The 17,566-nt window shown below is 38.3% G+C and overlaps 1 protein-coding gene and 1 pseudogene across 4 annotated transcripts in view; one reads left to right on the forward strand and one right to left on the reverse strand.

Moving 5' to 3' along the window:
- LOC461139 (cytosolic beta-glucosidase) overlaps positions 1 to 17,566 on the forward strand; it is a 1,143,797-nt gene that overhangs the window by 818,640 nt on the left and 307,591 nt on the right. The gene's annotated exons all lie outside the window — the stretch shown is intronic.
- On the reverse strand, positions 11,316 to 15,726 carry LOC134809761 (uncharacterized; annotated as a pseudogene).

Raw genomic sequence — 17,566 nt, forward strand, 5'->3', positions numbered from 1 at the left:
AATTAATGGTAACACCACCCTTCTTAGGCTCAAAGCCATGGAGAATTCCTTGAATCAGCAGTCTCTCTTATTCCTTCTGTCTAATACTTCAACAAATCTGCTGTTTTTAATCTTCGAAATATATCCAGAAACTAACCAATTTTTCACCATTTCCTTTGCAGATAACAGCATCGCTTACCCAGATATTAGCTACTTAAAGTCTCAATGTTATCTACTTACAATGTAAGGCTGCTATTTGTACCATTTTTAAACAGAAGTGTTACAAATAAATATATTTTGATAGGAAGCATGTATAGTAATGAAATCCCACAAATAAATTTTATAAGTACAGAGCAGCCAAAAGATAGATATATCTTAAGAGATTTGACAAACTTTGTTTCTGCAAAGAATAAATTTGCTTCAAATATTTTGAATAAGCTTTTAATTTTAGAATAATTTTAGATTTCTAGAAAAGTTGCAAAGATAGTTCAGAGTTAAATCTTTGTACCACTTACCCAGCTTCAGTTTTCCTAATACTACCATTTTACATTATCTTACCTTTGTCAAAACTAGACACCAGCATTAGTACATTATAAACTTTAAGCTGTATTTGAAGTTCACCAGTTTTTACACTACTCTCTTGTTTCTGGTCCAGGATCTTAATTCAGAATCCTGCATTGCATTCAGTTGTCATGTCTCTGAGTCTCCTCTGGTCTGTGACATTTTCTCAGTCTTTTCTTCTTTTTCATAACTTTGACAATTTTAAAAATACTGTTTATGTATTTTGTAGGATGTTGCTCAAATGGTTTGTCTAATGTATTTCTCATTATTAGAATAGGCTTATGGGTTTTTGGAAGGACCACCACAGAGGGGAAATGCCCTCTTCATCACGGTATATCGGGGGTACATAATATCCACCTGGTATCATTGACCACATTAATCTTGATCACAGATAGTAATTGCCAGTATTTTCCACTGCAAAGCTCCTATTTTTTTCCTTTCCATACTCTGTTCATTGGAAATGAGTCACTAGATCTGATTCATACTCAGAAGTGAAAGAGTATTTACAGTCTTCTGTAAGGAAGAGTTGTCTATTCTCCCTTTTTAATCTATTTAATATGTGTTTATATTAGTATAGCCACATTTATATTTATTTTATACTTTGGGCTGTAATCAATATCATACTATTTATTTTGTTGTTCAAACTTTTCCAGCTTTGGCCACTGGGAGATCTTTAATGCTGCATCCTAGTTCCTTTGACATAATCCCTTATTTTATTTTTGACCGCTTCCTTTCTACTATCTTCCAATAATTTATTTTCAAAGAATAAAAAAGTAATAAAAACTGAAAAATACTTAGGCTCTTCTAACACTGTGCCCTTTATGAAAGTAAAACATTTGTCATTGGTTTCAATTACTAGCTACAGCAAGATGTCTGGGGATAGCGATTTAATTGGGTTAAGATGCTCTGGATGTTTTTGTTCAGTCTAGCTCAAGGCTGGCTGGTACTTTCTGAATTTCCCAAGACCAGTGTACATATTTTATAAAACTTTGTAATTCTATTACGGACACCAATAGTATCTGCCACAAAATGAGCAAATGTATCTAAATATGCCCTCTTTTACAGTAATGTGCATGTCTATCTTTATACCTAAAATTATTATTATTAGTTGCACTATTCTTAGGGAAAAAATGTGGTCCCAAAATATTTGTTTTGCCAATTAGAGGTGAATGGTACCTGAGGCACATATAATAGATAAGTTATTTGTTACAATGGATGATGGGAAATTTCAAAGTGAATCAGATGGCAGAAGCACATATGGTCGATATTTTTACATTTTTTTTGTTCTTTCTAGTATTGTCACAGTTCATAACATATGAATATGCTTAGGAGCTAAAGGATAAGCCATTATCCTGATACATATATTTGAATCTTTGTAATATGTATTTTAATATAGAGAGGACTCCCTGAATGTATGACTTAGAAAATACAATATAATACCTATAATTAACTTAAAAAGCAATATTTGTCACACTTATTGATATCTCAAATTTTTATAAATTCAGCAGGGTTTCTGTCAAACTGTGTGGTTACCTATGTTAACATCACACAATATGTTCGGAGTAGACCTTTCTCTCATAACATTTTACTTAGCCAAATGGTTTGGTTAATATTAACATCAACCAATTCCAGATGTCAACAATTAAGTTCAATCCAACAAAACATTTAGTCAGGCACTTTCCTCTGACTGAGAATAAGAAGACTTTACATAAACATATGTACTGGATTTTTAGTCTATCTTAAGATAAAATAGTTGTGTTTAGTGACTAAACATATCATTACACAGATGCCTGATCCTCTTTTGCAGCTGTTCTTGCTGTTTTGGTTCTACTTAGCCCCTTTCCTTATCTTTCTTTTGTGTGACACTATATGGGGGGACATCTGCAGATGAGGGGTTCTGGCTGATTTTGTAATGTGCCTGCAAAAAGCTAAGCTTGCATTGTAATGAGGTCAGGTTTCATTCTAAGCAAGGTCACGCTCCAGGGTTGGTAGAACTCCAAGGAAAATCAAAGTGCTGACAGAAACATCTAAAAGGTGGTGATTCGGTAGGTGGCACTCTTTCCTCCACACAAATACCGACATTGGTGGTCAGGTTCAGGCTGTCTTTCAAAGTGAATTTACAACATGTCCTCTTTTGACCATTAGGGATTCTATTGTAGAGAGTTTTTTTTAGGGGGAGAGGGGTGGTTTGTAGTTTTCCTCAGAAAGCAAGGATATTTCTTTTAATCCCTGTGTCCCAGATAAACATGAGCTCTGTATTTTTGTTTTGCTTTGCTTATAATTTCAACTTGATGAGCTAGGCTAACTGTGCAGTCACATATGCTGCCGAAAACCTTTACCCTGCTTGGAAAATGTTTCCTTATCTACATATGCGTTTTCTTCATTCTGATTATTTATGAAATTCTCACTTAGTCCCCAGAGTTGCATGAACCTCAAAATTAGCCTGCCCTGGAAAAACTTCAAATTCTAACAACAACCAAAAATATAAATACTGATTTCTCTGCTCTTTCTTCATGAGCCTGAAAAACACTACTCTTGGCTTTTATTAAACTGAATGTCAACCAGGGTCCAGAAGATGGATTTATTAATGAATTAGTCTTTTTTCCAAAATGTTTTTTTCAAATGTAAAAATAGAACAAGAAAATAAAGCTGGTACTTTTTTTACAACAAAAACTAGGATGAAGATCATATAAATGAAGATTGAGCCATAAAGGTGAATGTGCTAGACAATGAGTCATGATTTAATGTTAATTGAAAAAGTTATAGTTTATCCTATTGTTTTATTATCACATTTTCTTTAATTTTTTTTTAAATTTTCTTGCGTACATTAGCCTTTCAGTGGCAATGTGACTTTCCTTTTGTTAAAAGTGTGTAAAGAGTGTCAGGTGTGACTGAACTCGGGATTAACAAAAGCAAAGGAGTGTAAGTAAATTCATTTGAGGTCCCATTAGTTCAACCTGAAAAGGTTTCCCCGGTTATGATGGTTTGACATTTACTCAGTACCCATAGAATGTTATGCAGAAAAAAAAAAAAAAAAGAAAGAAAGAAAATCTCACCCACTTTCAAGCACACACGCACACAAATGCATTCACAGACACAAACACAATGTAGGATTCTATTGAGTCGAATCAACTTGATCAGCTCTAAATAGAAATAAAAGACTCAATTTCCAAAGGCTGTGACAATGATATAAACCATCTACTTCCTCTAGTAATGTTGTTTGAACCCCTTCAATAGCTTCATTTGGACCTATACGAATCCTCCCACCTATTAAGCTTTGACACACCAACCAGTGCCAACCATAAACCCCAGTTACAAAATTATATGATCTGCAAATCTCCCTAAACTCCTTTGGCTCCTAGTCCTAGAACAATACTGTGCTGTATGTAGTATTAATTGTTTCTGATGACAGGGATAATTTTAGAGAGCTCTTGGCTGGCTTCTCTGGTCTCCTTATTTGCACTTCTTTGTGACAAGTTTTGGAAGAAGCCAGGCATAGATGAATTCCCTGTAAAACTAACCTCCAATCCTGAGGTCATTTGCCTTGATGGGAATCCTGCATTCTTTTTCTTAAACAGGTCGGAAAATGCAAAGCAAGATTTAGCCTGCATTGTTTGTGTTTGATTCTATATTGTTTCAATCATCTTTTTTGGATCCTGTGATATAAAGATTTTAAACAAATCTTGACTGCAAATAAAAAATAACCACTGCTGTTTGAAGCTGGCATGGATTTAAAAAGTCATACCTGTATATAGTGAGACACATGATTACATAGAAGTATAATGAATTGTCACCTCCATGCCCCCTGGAACTTTACAAAATCTTCATCTATGGGTCATGCTTTTGTATATTCTCTTCTTTCTCACCAGATTGTCATCCCTTAAAGAACCTTCCCTAATCTGCTTTGTCTACTAGCAAACTTTAAAAATTCAGTGCAGACATTAACTCATTGGAGATATTTTAGTTTACTTCCCACCAATGCAAATTGAGTTCATCTCTCTTTTCCCTATTCAATGACTGGACTTCATTAATTGAGCCTCTAGGGCCAATTAATTGGCCCTTCTAGGGCCCTTCTAGTTGCACACTTCTAGGGAGTGATGATTCTATATGTATGGTGCCTTTGATGTTTTACAAAGAAGCAGACCTTGCCTAGAAGCTACCACAATGCTTGCCACATAAAACCTACCCAGTAGACATTGATTGAACTGAATTTGTCTAACGTAAAACCAGGAATTGCAACCATGAAAATGCTAGAGTTCAAAAGAACTTCAGATGTCCTTTAGCTTATTTGTTCACTTAGTTCATTTAGTTCAGGTGTCATTTATCCCCTTAATTTATAGAAGATTAAAATACACCCAAAGCCATGAATTGACCAATTTATTTTGCACTGCTAGGTAGTGGCAGATTGACTTGGATTAGAACCCAATTTTTGTGTATCCATCCTTTCCACAGCAGCAAGCTGCCTCCCAAATCACTGAAATGGAAAGCTACTCTACCAGTAGGAAAATATTGACTTTATAAAATCCTGACCTTGGAAAGCATCCCTATGGAGAGACTCGCATTTCCTTCCAGTGTGTTGGATGACTATGACTCTAACTAAATTGAGCAATCTCTTTATCCATTTTGGTTCCCAGGTTAAATAGCACTTAGCACTCCTTTCCCCTTAAGATCACAGAGTTCTCTACAGGTACTAATTAGGCCTCATGACACTCCCCTGTGGAAATGATCTTATTATTATGACTCAGATGGTACTAAAGATATTTAAGGTGTTTAACCTAAAGTGAAGAAAAGGCACTAAAGTAGCCCAACCCCACGCTCCAGGTACTTACTGAAAGCACTCCAATGCCAAGAAGCTTGACAGCATGGCCTGAGGCAAGCTGAGGAAGAGGAAAAGCCTTGTCTATGGACACGTCTTCAAAGAGACCATCCCACTCAACTGTCTACACCTGATTCTTTTCCACCCCATTTTAACTTGGCCTTCTTTAGACATTTTTTTCCCAGCGTTCTTTTTACCCCTTAGATTTCCAATATAAGACGCTCCTTTAGCAACCTCATGCTTAACTCTGATAATTGGCTGCTGAAGAGCACAGACTGCAATGCTTTATGCACGTGTCTATTCTTTGGACAACTATTTTGGTTTGTCTTTAATTCTACAGTGCAGGGTAGAAATATATATGCTATGCCTTTTGTTTATCTAAACCAACTCTGATCTACTCCCAGCACCTATCCTGCTTTGCTGCCACAGAATTTATTGTGTCATTTAGAAGTTTTTCTTTGCCACCTAGTGCACAGCAAAGTGCAAAGTTTCTGTTGTGGGAAGGGGTCCTCATGCAATTATGAACATTTATAGAGAACCCACAACTTTGGACCACCCTGGTTTTTGCTAAAATGGTCACTGGTGTAATTCTCTTTAGTCTCTTGAGTGTAGGGGATATGCTGGCTTCTTAGGTGCCCTTGGGTATGGTCTTACTTGCTAAGGTAGGGAAAGGAGAGCCTTAGTCTAGCTAAGGTCTCCTGGTGTCAGAGGTCATTTAGCCTCAGTGTGATGTTAGAAGGGACTCTGGGAAGGTCTCATGACTCATAAAATCTGTGCTTTTTATAGTCTTTTGGGAAGCTCTCCTCACCTTCTTCTAGTGTCCAATTGCTTCTGTCTTCTCATCCCAAATCTTTCTTTTTTTTCTGTAAGGACACCCTGAATAACCCCTTCTGAATGGGCTTCAGAAACCAAATTCTGTCCTTTCCTTCCTTTTGGGAAGATATGAAAAATTAGATCATTGGTAATTTTCCTTTATCCATTTCCCTCCCTCCATCCCTCCCTCTGTCCCTCCCTCCCTCCCTCCCTTCCTTCCTTCCTTCCTTCATTCCTTCCTTCCTTCCTTCCTTCCTTCCTTCTTTCCCCTTGTTCCTTCCTGCCTGTCTGCCTGCCTGGGTCTTCATGCCTTCCTTCCTTCTCTATAAATGTACCTACTCTTTAACTCCTTCATATACCTTAATAAACATATTACCAAACCTAGCTTCCATACTAACCTTATGCAATGCTGTTTCTCATTTCTTTAATTATTGCCATTTGCCTAAACTTGCCTTTCCTATCATTTGATCAGCAAACTCCTATTATTCCAACAAAATCAGGCTAGGCATCACTTCATTGAATCATTTAGTAAGTATTTAATAATGATTCAATAATTCCAAACTCTAGAGACATTTTAGTAAAAAACAAAAAAAAGAATGTTTTTTAAAAATTTTGATTGACAATTATATGTATTTATGGGGTACAGTGTGATGTTTTGTCATATGTATACCTTGTAGAAAGATTAAATCAAGCTAATTAACATATCTATCACCTCACCTACATATATATTTTTAAATCTACTCTTAGTACTTTTGAAGTATATATTATTATTAATTACTGTCACCACTATTTAACAATAGATCATGAAAAGTTATTTCTCCAGTCTAACTGAAACTTTATAACCTTTGACTACCACTCCTTTTCCCATCCCACTCCCACCCCAAACCCTAGCTCCAGTGGTTACCTTTAGTAACCACTATCCTACTGTCTGCCTTTATGAGTTCAACTTTTTGAGATTGCACATTTAAGTGAGAGCATATGGTATTTGTCTTTCTGTGCCTAACTTATTTCACTTAGCATTGTCCATCGACAGGTGCATGGGTTTTAAAAATGTGGCATGTATACACAGTGGAATACTATGAAGCCTTTAAAAAATGAAAAAAAATGCTTGTATGATGCTACCTTTCTTGTGAAGCATACTCTGCCATTTCTCAGCATTAATATATATCTTCTATTTTAGCAATGATGCTGGACCAAGGTGTATTATTGCACTATTAGGTTTTAATTATTGGTTTTCACATCTGTATTTCCTGTATTTCTGAAAATTCTTGAGACTACTATTTATATCATTGTGTTTTTATCTCTCCCCTCATTTCATAGTGTAGATTCTGGCATACATTAGGTGATTATAAAATGTTTTTGAAACAGATGTTGGCATGGATGTGGAAAAAGGGTATTTTTATACACTGTTGGTGGGAATGTAGATTAGTACAACCTCTACAGAAAAGAGCGTGGAGATTTCTCAAAAAACTTAAATATAGATCTACCATCAACCCAGCAATTCTACTACTGGGAATCTGCCCAAAGGAACATTAAAAAATTATGAAAAAAAAAGACACATGTACTCATTTATTTATTACAGCACTATTAACAATAGCAAAGTCATGGAATCAACCTAAGTGTCCATCAGTGGATGACTGAATAAAGAAAATGTGGTATATATACACCACGGAATACTATCAGCCATAAAAAAGAATAAGATCATGTCCCTTTCAGCAACATGGATGGAGCTGGAGGCCATTATCCTATGAAGTAACTCAAAAACAGAAAATCAAATACCACATGTTCTCACTTATAAGTGGGAGTTAAAAAAAATGGGTATGCATGGACATAAAGACAGAAATAGGAAACATTGGATACTCCAAAAGGAGGGAGATTTGGAGGGGGATATTGGGTAAAATGTTCACTGTTTGGGTGCTTGGTATGTTAGAAGCCCAAACTTCACCATTGCACAATATATCCATGTAACAAACCTGGATATGTACCCCATGAATCTAAAATTTAAAAAATAAAATCAGTAAATGTTACCCCCCACAAAAAGTCCCAAATCTGCCCATCATAATACACAACAAACCCAATTTCATTATCTGAAACAATAAAACAAAAAGGCTTGTATAAACAATTTCATACAAAAGCAATAAAAAATATTTATTATTTGATATTTGAAAAGAAATGCTTGTTGAATTTTGATAATCTCGAATCTCTTGAGTGTCCACTCTACAAAAGTATTGTAATCATCCTTTTAGCAATTATAACAATAAGATAAATTAGATGTGATTTGATACTCTCTCTCAAAAAAAAAAAAAAAAATCCCTAACAAAGGAAATAGTGAGTTGCTGTTTAATGAATATAGAATTTCAGTTTTGCAAGGTGAAAAAGTTCTGGGTACTGACTGTACATCAGTATGAATACATTTAACATTACTAAACTATACTTTTAAAAATGAATAACATGGTAAATTTCATGCTATGTGTACTTAATTACAATTTTTAGAAAAACAGTCTACTAGACATATGTTTTGTTTAAATTTGATAGTAATATTAAATAAAAAGTGAAAATTCTCCTAAGAGATACACTAATCTAACTGCAATTTAAAAAATGGAAAAGAAAACAAGAAAAGTCCGTCTCTTTTTCCTCCAGAGAACTTGCCAACTCCAGGCCGAAAGAGTTGAGTTTCTTTTGTGGAAAATCATTGGAATTTTTCCCAAAAAGTAACAGAATTTGTGGGGAAAGAAAAACAAGTTAATATTGTTTGACTTTGAGTTAGCTAAAATCTGGAAGGACTTCCTAGGTGAATTTGTCTGGCAGATAGAGAGAAGGTTAGGACACAGGTCTGGATGAAAGATAGTGACTGAAAATTCACTCCCAAAAAGGCTGAGGATCCAATGACAGTGTAATGTTTAAGAGGAAAGAGGGCAGGAGAAGGAAAATAGAGAAAGCTGAGGACTAGCCTAGGAAAAAAACTAAGAACATAAGAAGAAAATAAAATATATTAAGGAGATGAAAAGAAAACATAAGAAAAGATGCAAATCAGCTGGGTATGGTGGCTCATGCCTGTAATCCCAGCACTTTGGGAGGTGGGTGGATTACCTAAGGTCAAGAGTTTGAGACCAGCCTCGCCAATATGGCGAAACCCCATCTCTACTAAAAATACAAAAATTAGCTGGGCGTGGTGGTGCACGCCTGTAGTCCCAGCTACTAGGGAGGCTGAGGCAGAAGAATCACCTGAACCTGGGAGGCGGATGCTGCTGTGAGCTGAGATCGCGCCATTGCACTCTAGCCTGGGTGACAGAGCAAGACTTCGTTTCAAAAAAAAAAAAAAAAGATGCAAATATACTGATAATATTTTTCAACCTTCTAATAATTAACACTAATCTTTGTGAACACTTTATAGTTTTAAAGGTAACATTATGATATGTAGTTTTTATTATCTAATAATAAGCACTAGCATTTATATGATGCATTACAATTTACAATGTTGGTCCTGAGAGCATTCCTGTGAGGAAAGAATCTCTTCTTTTCATTTTGCAAAATAAAACAAAATAAAAACACAATTTAAATAAGCTACCAAATGGGTAAAGGAAAGAAACCATGTTTCTAACACAAATTCCCATTCTCTCTCCTTCTATTTATTTGTTTGTTTGCTTATTTATTTTGTAGCTCTGGACACCTTAGAAACACTGATAGCTTATTCTGCTAGTTATGTGAAAAAAGTAGCCTCAATGATCAGAAAAAAGACATTGTATTTTATTAGGTTGGTGCAAAAGTAATTGCAGTTTATGCCTTTTTTTTTTAAGTAATGGGAAAACTGCAATTACTTTTGCACCAACCTAATTGACAAAAAAAATTGCATATACTTATCAATATTTTGTTAATCTATACATTGTAGAACAACTGAGTCAAGCTGAGTAGCATATTCAACACCTCATATAGTTCCTTTGTGTGTGTGTGGTGAAGACATTTAAAATCTACTGCCTTAGCAATTTTCAAATATACAAACACTGCTGTTACTCATAGTCAGCATATTGTACAATAGTTCTCTTTAATATATGCCTCCTAGGGTTTTTTATTCTTTGACTGTCTCCCTAATTTCCACTCCCAGATCCTTGCAACCTATCTTCACTCTGTTTTTTATAGATTCCACATATGAGTGAGATTGTGTGATATTTGTTTTTCCGTGCCTGATTATTTCATTTACCATAATATCTTTGAGGTTCATCTATGTTGTTGCAAATAACAGGATTTCCTTCTCGTTTAGGACTCAGTAGCATTCCATTGTTTATATGTACCACATTTTCTTTATCCACTCATCTATTGATGGACACTGTATTAGTCAGGGTTCTCTAGAGGTACAGTACTAATGGACTATATATATATATATATATGAATATATATATATATGAATATATATATATGAAGGGGAACTTATTAATTATCAACTCACATGATCACAGGGTCCCCAATAGGCCATCTGCAGGCTGAAGAGAAAGGAGAGCCTGTCTGAGTTCCAAAACTGAAGAACTTGGAGTCCAATGTTCAAGGGCAGGAAGCACCCAGCATGGGAGAAAGATGTAGTCTTGGGAGGCTAGGCCAGTCTCCCTTTTCATATTTTCTGCCTGTTTATATTCTAGCCACACTAGCAGTTGATTAGATTGTGCCCACCCAGATTATGGGTGGGTCTGCCTATCTCAGCCCACTGACTCAAATGTTAGTCTCTTTTAGCAACACCCTCACAGACACACTGAGGATCAATATTTTGTATCCTTCAACCCAATCAAGTTGACACTCAGTATTAACCATCATAAGTCCACCTCTTGTCAACTGGAACTCATACACATCTGAGATAATACATAATTTTCAACTAAAGACAGTAATAATATCATAATTAGGCCTAACATAATACAGCTATCATTCATACAACTGGAAACGCACCAATCCCCAACCCAAATACTATCACATAAAGTTAACAATACTTAAAGGCTGATGTGAAGTCAATAAATCTTATATCACATGATAAAGGAGAAAAAAATGAAGATATTTTCTTAGTACAAGTGTATAATGCACAAACATGTTGTTAACAATTACAGTGACATGTCAATTACATGTCATACCAATTACATGTCATGTCAATTACATGTCATGACAATTACAGTCCTCATTTCTGCAGCTGGTCACGTGGTCATAGCTGGTATTGATGATTTCCTTCTTCCACTACCTATTCTGTATTCCCTTTGCCTTCAACAAGCACCTCAGCAGGTCGTGGTCTTTTTCTTGGTGGAGTGACCCAAACCTTCATTCCTGAAGGGTCTGGGTCGTTTGCAGTCCTGCTTGGATTGGACTATTGCAGTTTCTCATTGACCTTAATCACAAGGCATGGTAATACTAAGAAACGCCCTGATGGATATCCTGTATTCCATGCATACTCTTCCTTACCTCCGTTGTGGAGTAGTAGAATGATTTCATCTTGATAGTCCGGGTGAATCACCCCAATCAACACTGTAACTTCCTTTTTAGCCTGTTGACTTAAAGGTAGGAGGAGCCCAAAGTGTCCAGATGGCAATCTTAACTTATAGTTTAATGGAATTGTTGTTTCTCCTGGTGGCAGTATTCCTCCCTCTGGAACTAAGACCTCCAGGCCAGGAGAACATAACATTTCAGGAACAGGAAGCAAAAATTTTGCTAGTGAATCTCTAAGGGTGATGGTGAGTGGTGCCACTTCCACTTCCACCCTTTGATTCCTGTACCCGTGAATCCTGGCTATGGGAGAAACAGTACCATATTTGATGCTGATTCAGAGCATACACGGCCTTCTGGACAACTTTGCCCCAGTCCTGCAAAGTATTGTCACCTAGTTGCCATTGTAATTGTGACTTCAAAAGGCCATTCCAATGTTCTATCAATCCAGCTGCTTCAGGATAATGGGGAACATGGTAAGACCATTGAATTCCATGAACATGAGCCCACTGCCACACTTCTTTAGCCGTAAAGTGAGTGCCTTGGTCAGAGGAAATGCTGTGTGGGATACCAGGGCTGTGGATAAGGCATTCTATGAATCCACGGTTGATGGTTTTGGCAGAAGCATTGCCTGCAGGATAGGCAAACCCATATCTGGAGTAAGTGTCTATTCTAGTGAGAACAAACCTCTGCCCTTTCCATGGTGGAAGAGGTTCAGTATAATCAAGCTGCCACCAGGTAGCTGGCTGATCACCCTGAGAAATGGTGCCATATCGAGGGCTCACTGTTGGTCTCTGCTGTTGGCAAATTGGACACTCAGCAGTAGCTGCAGCCAGGTCAGCCTTGGTGAGTGGAAGTCCATGTTGCTGAGCCCGTATGTCACCTCCATCCCTGCCGCCGTGGCCACTTTGCTTATGGGCCCATTGGGCGATAACATGGGTGGCTAGGGAAAGAGGCTAAGTGGTATCCACAGAATGGGTCATCCTATCCACTTGATTATGAAACTCCTTCTCTGCTGAGGTCATCCATTGGTAAGCACTCACATGGTATATAAATATCTTCACAGTTTTTGTCCACTCAGAGAGGTCCATTCACATACCTCTTCCCCAGATTTCTTTGTTACCAATTTTCCAATCGTGCTTCTTCCAAGTCCCTGACCATCCAGCCAAACCATTGGCTACAGCCCATGAATCAGTATATAATCACACATCTGGCCATTTCTCCTTCCATGCAAAATGCACAACCAGGTGTACTGCTCAAAGTTCTGCCCACTGGGAAGATTCTCCTTCACAGCTGTCCTTCAGGGATGTCCTAGGAAGGGGCTGTAGTGCTGTAGCTGTCCACTTTTGGGTGGTTCCTGCATATCGTGCAGAATCATCTGCGAACCAGGCCCTAGTCTTCTCTTCCTCTGTCAACTGATCATAGGGAACTCCATGTTAGGCCATCAGTGTTGGCTGGGGGAGAGAAGCTAGGGTGGCAGGAGTGGATACTATGGGCATTGGAGCCACGTCCTCATGTAACTTATTTGTGCTTTCAGGAACTGCTTGAGCCCGATCACATATATATCACTTCCATTTGATGATTGAATGCTTCTGTGTATGACCTACTTTATGGCTAGATGGGCCAGAAAGCACCCAGTTCATAATAGGCAGTTCAGGTCACATGGTGGCTTGATGACCCACAGTCAAATGTTCAGTTTCTACCAAAGCGCAGTAACAGGTCAAGAACTACCTCTCAAAAGGAGAGTAGTTATCTGCAGAAGATAGCAGGGACTTACTCCAAAATTGTAAAGGCCTCCACTGTGATTCACCTATGGGGGCCTGCCAAGGGCTCCAAACAGCATCCCTATCTGCCACTGACACCCATATGCTGGGTCATATGGCCCAAGTGGCAGAGCAGCTTGCACAGCATCCTGGACCTGTTGTAGGGCCTTCTCCTGTTCTGGACCCCACTCAAAACTAGCAGCCTTTTGGGTCACTTGATAAATGGGCCAGAGAAACACACCCAAATGAGGAATGTGTTGCCTCCAAAATCCAAATAGGCCCACTAGGTGTTGTGTCTCTTTCCTGGCTGTAGGAGGGGCCAAATGCAGTAACTTATCCTTCACCTTAGAAGGAATATCTCAACAAGCCCCACACCACTGGACCCCTAGAAATTTTACTAAGGTAGAAAGTTCCTGAATTTGAGTAAGATTTATTTCCCATCCTCTGGCATGCAGATGTCTCTCCAGTAAGTCCAGTGAGTTTGCTACTTCTTGCTCACTGGATCCAATCAGCATAATGTCATCAATGCAGTTGACCAGCGTCATATCTTGTGGAAGTGAAAAGTGATCAAGATCTCTGTGAATAAGATGATGACACAAAGCCGCAAAGCCGGAGGGTTGATATACACCTGAGGTAGGACAGAAAAGGTATATTACTGGCCTAGCTGGCTGAAGGCAGATTGCTTCTGGTGGGCCTTATGAACAGGAATAGAGAAAAAGGCATTTGCCAAGTCCATGGGTGCATACCAGGTACCAGGAGATGTGTTAATTTGCCCAAGCAATGAAATCACACCTGGTACAGCAGCTGCAGTTGGAGTCACCACTTGGTTAAGCTTACGATAATTCATTGTCATTCTCCAAGACCCATCTGTCTTCTGCAGAGGCCAAATGGGAGAGTTGAATGGGTATTTGGTGGGAATCACCAACCCTGCATCTTTCAAGTCCTTGGTGGTAGCACGAATCTCCACAATTCCTCTAGAGATGCAATATTGCTTTTGATTTACTATTTTTCTAGGTACAGGCAGCTCTAATGGCTTCCATTTGGCCTTTCCCACCATAATAGCCCTCACCCTACCAGTCAGGGAGCCAATATGGGGGTTCTGCCAGCTGCTAAGTATGTCTATGCCGATTATGCCCTCTGACACTGGGGAAATGACCACAAGACAAGTCCGCGGACCCACTGGACCCACTGTAAGTTGGACCTGAGCTAAAACGCTATTAATTATGTGACTTCCATAGGCTCCTGCTTTAACTGGAGGACCACAGTGACATTTTGGGTCCCCTGGAACCATCATCAGCTCAGAGCCAATGTCCAATAGTCCTCGAAATGTCTGATCATTTCCTTTTCCCCAATGAACAGTTACCCTGGTAAAAGGCCAGAGGTATCCTTGCAGAAGAATGAGAGAAAGATTCACTGCATAAATTGTCAGTGATGTAGTGAGGTCCTTTCTCAAGGGGACCTAGCCTCCCTTCTATTCAAAGGGTTCTGGGTCTGTAAACTGGCTCAAGTCCAAAATTGATTGAGGGGCCATGATTCTGTTTTTATAATTCAAATTAGTGTTTTGTTTATTCGACCTAGAAGTTTTCAGCTTATATAAATTAAGTAGAAATACAGTGGACTTTCTATCAACTTCACTTCTAGGAACACCATGATTAATTAGCCAATGCCAGAGCTCTACACAGGTCAGACTCTGATTGCTGCTTTGTCTCTCCTTTTTATTGTGATAGCTATGCCACCCTTGCCTTTGACAGTTGAGTGCTGTCACTTGGCCCTTGCCACCTCAGGATCCAATTACTTCCACTGTATTTAAATTTTGTAGTTGAGTGACTGTGGTTCCCACTTTTAGATCTGACATACAGAGAAAAGCAATTACAGGGCTCTTCAAAGATGCAGGTGCTGCCCTCACAAATCTATTTCACAAAACATTGGTCAAGGGTATATCTTCTGGACCCTCCCAGCTGAGATGAGTAGGTCTAAAATGACTAATTCAGTCCACCATTCCAATCCCCTAAGTCTTTGGATCTCTTCCTCTACATTAAACTCAGGGAGATCAGGCATTTCCAGCTTGCTCACAGTGGGCCATCTTTTAATCCATATTTCAGCTAGCCAAGTAAATAAACTATTAAAACATTTTTTAACTCTCTAAGCTGCAACATTAAATTCAGAGTCCCTAATTAGTGGCCCCAAATCAATAAATTCGGCCAGATCTAACTCTATGTTCCTTCCACCATTATCCCACACCCTTAATATCCATTTCCATACCTGTTCACCAGATTTCTGCTTATATAAATTAGAAAACTCAAGCAGTTCTTTTCGAATGTAGCTCATCTCCTCCTGCATCACACTCTCAACCTCACATTTGGGGGCCTGCCAGGACTTTAGTTATAGGTCTAGAAGCAAACAGGGGTGTTAGGGGTAGCTCTTGAGGAGCATCAACATTATCTTGCCTGGAAACTGCCTCAGAGGAGTCTTATTTCCTCCAACAAAGGTGGAAAGACTGATGGTAGAATGGGTTGGCGAGGGGATTTTGCCATCACTAGGGATGGGGAAGCTGTTTCTTCTGGCAAAAAATATTCATCAGAATTTACAAACTCAGTGTGCCCAGCTTCCTCAGGATCCTCCCACATGTTTCCATTCCAAGTTGCAGGGTCGCATTCTTTTCCAATCAATGCCCTCACTTTAACACTAGACACCTGACGAGGCTGTATATGCACCTTTCATTGCAGGTTGGCCACTCACATGATAAGAGCTTTTGTCTGTTTCTTCACAATTTCAGCTCTTTCTCTACTGGAGATAAGACTCTCACTCAGGGCAATCTTAGCAGATTTGAGGCTCAGTATCTGCTTCTAAAGCCAGGAGATAGAATTCCTATGTTTATCATTTTCTGTCATCATTTTGTCCACTGAACTTAGGAGCAAACAACTAGCTTCACTATGTTCCTTGGTTCTCCACATATGGCCAAAGGTATTATGTATACAGTCACTAAACTCCTTGCCTCTCACAGGCAATGAATCAGGAGTGTCAAATGTATTTATTTTGCATAACTCTCTAAAATGTCCATGCCAATGACTATCAGTGCTCTCTATACTATTAGAAGTAGAGTCTTTAGCATTTTGAGGTCTAATCATATTAAGCAGCCAACTCCAGAAACCCCAAAACCAATGAAAGAACTCCATATTTAACATTCCATTCTTCTAGAACCACTTCTGGTACCAAAATCTGTATTAATCAGGGTTCTCTAGAGGGACAGAACTAATGGAATATATATATAAAATATATATATAATTAAGTATTAACTCACATGATCACAAGGTCCCACAATAGGCTGTCTGCAGGCTGAGGAGCAAGGAGAGCCAGTCCAAGTTCCCAAACTGAAGAACTTGGAGTCCAGTGTTTGAGGCAGGAAGCATCCAGCACAGGAGAAAGATGTAGGCTGGGAGGCTAGGGCAGTCTCTGTTTTCACATTTTTCTGCCTGTTTATATTCTAGCCACACTGGCAGCTGATTAGATTTTGCCCACCCAGATTAAGGGTGGGTCTGCCTTTCTCAGTCCACTGACTCAAATGTTAATCTCTTTTGGCAACACCCTCACAGACAAACCCAGGATCGATACTTTATATCCTTCAATTCAATCCAATCAAATTGACACTCAGTATTAACCATTGCAAATGCTTAGGTTGTTTCCATATCTTAGATATTGTGAATGGTGCAATGAACTCAGGAATGCAGATACTCTTCAACATATGAATTCAGACAAATACCCAGAACTGGAATTGGTAAATCACATGATAGTTCTATTTTTAATTTAAGAAACCTTCATACTGTTTTCCATAATGACTGTACTAATTTACATTTCCACCAACAGTGTGCAAATGTTTGCTTTCCTCCACATCTTCCCCAACACTTGCTATCTCTTATCTTTTTGATAACAGCTATCCTAGCACATGTGAGGTAATATCTCATTGTGATTTTAATTTGCATTCCCTGATGATTAGTGATACTGAGTAGTTTTTAATATACCTGATGGCTATTTGTATATCTTCTTTTGAAAAATGTCTTTTCAGGTCTGTGGACCATTTAAACAATTCAGTTATCTATTTTCTTGCTATTGAGTGGATATTGTGTACTTATATATTTTGGATATTGACCACTTATCAAATGTACAGCTCACAGATACATTT

This window comes from Pan troglodytes, chromosome 3, assembly GCF_028858775.2.
Source record: "Pan troglodytes isolate AG18354 chromosome 3, NHGRI_mPanTro3-v2.0_pri, whole genome shotgun sequence".
Lineage (NCBI taxonomy): Eukaryota > Metazoa > Chordata > Mammalia > Primates > Hominidae > Pan > Pan troglodytes.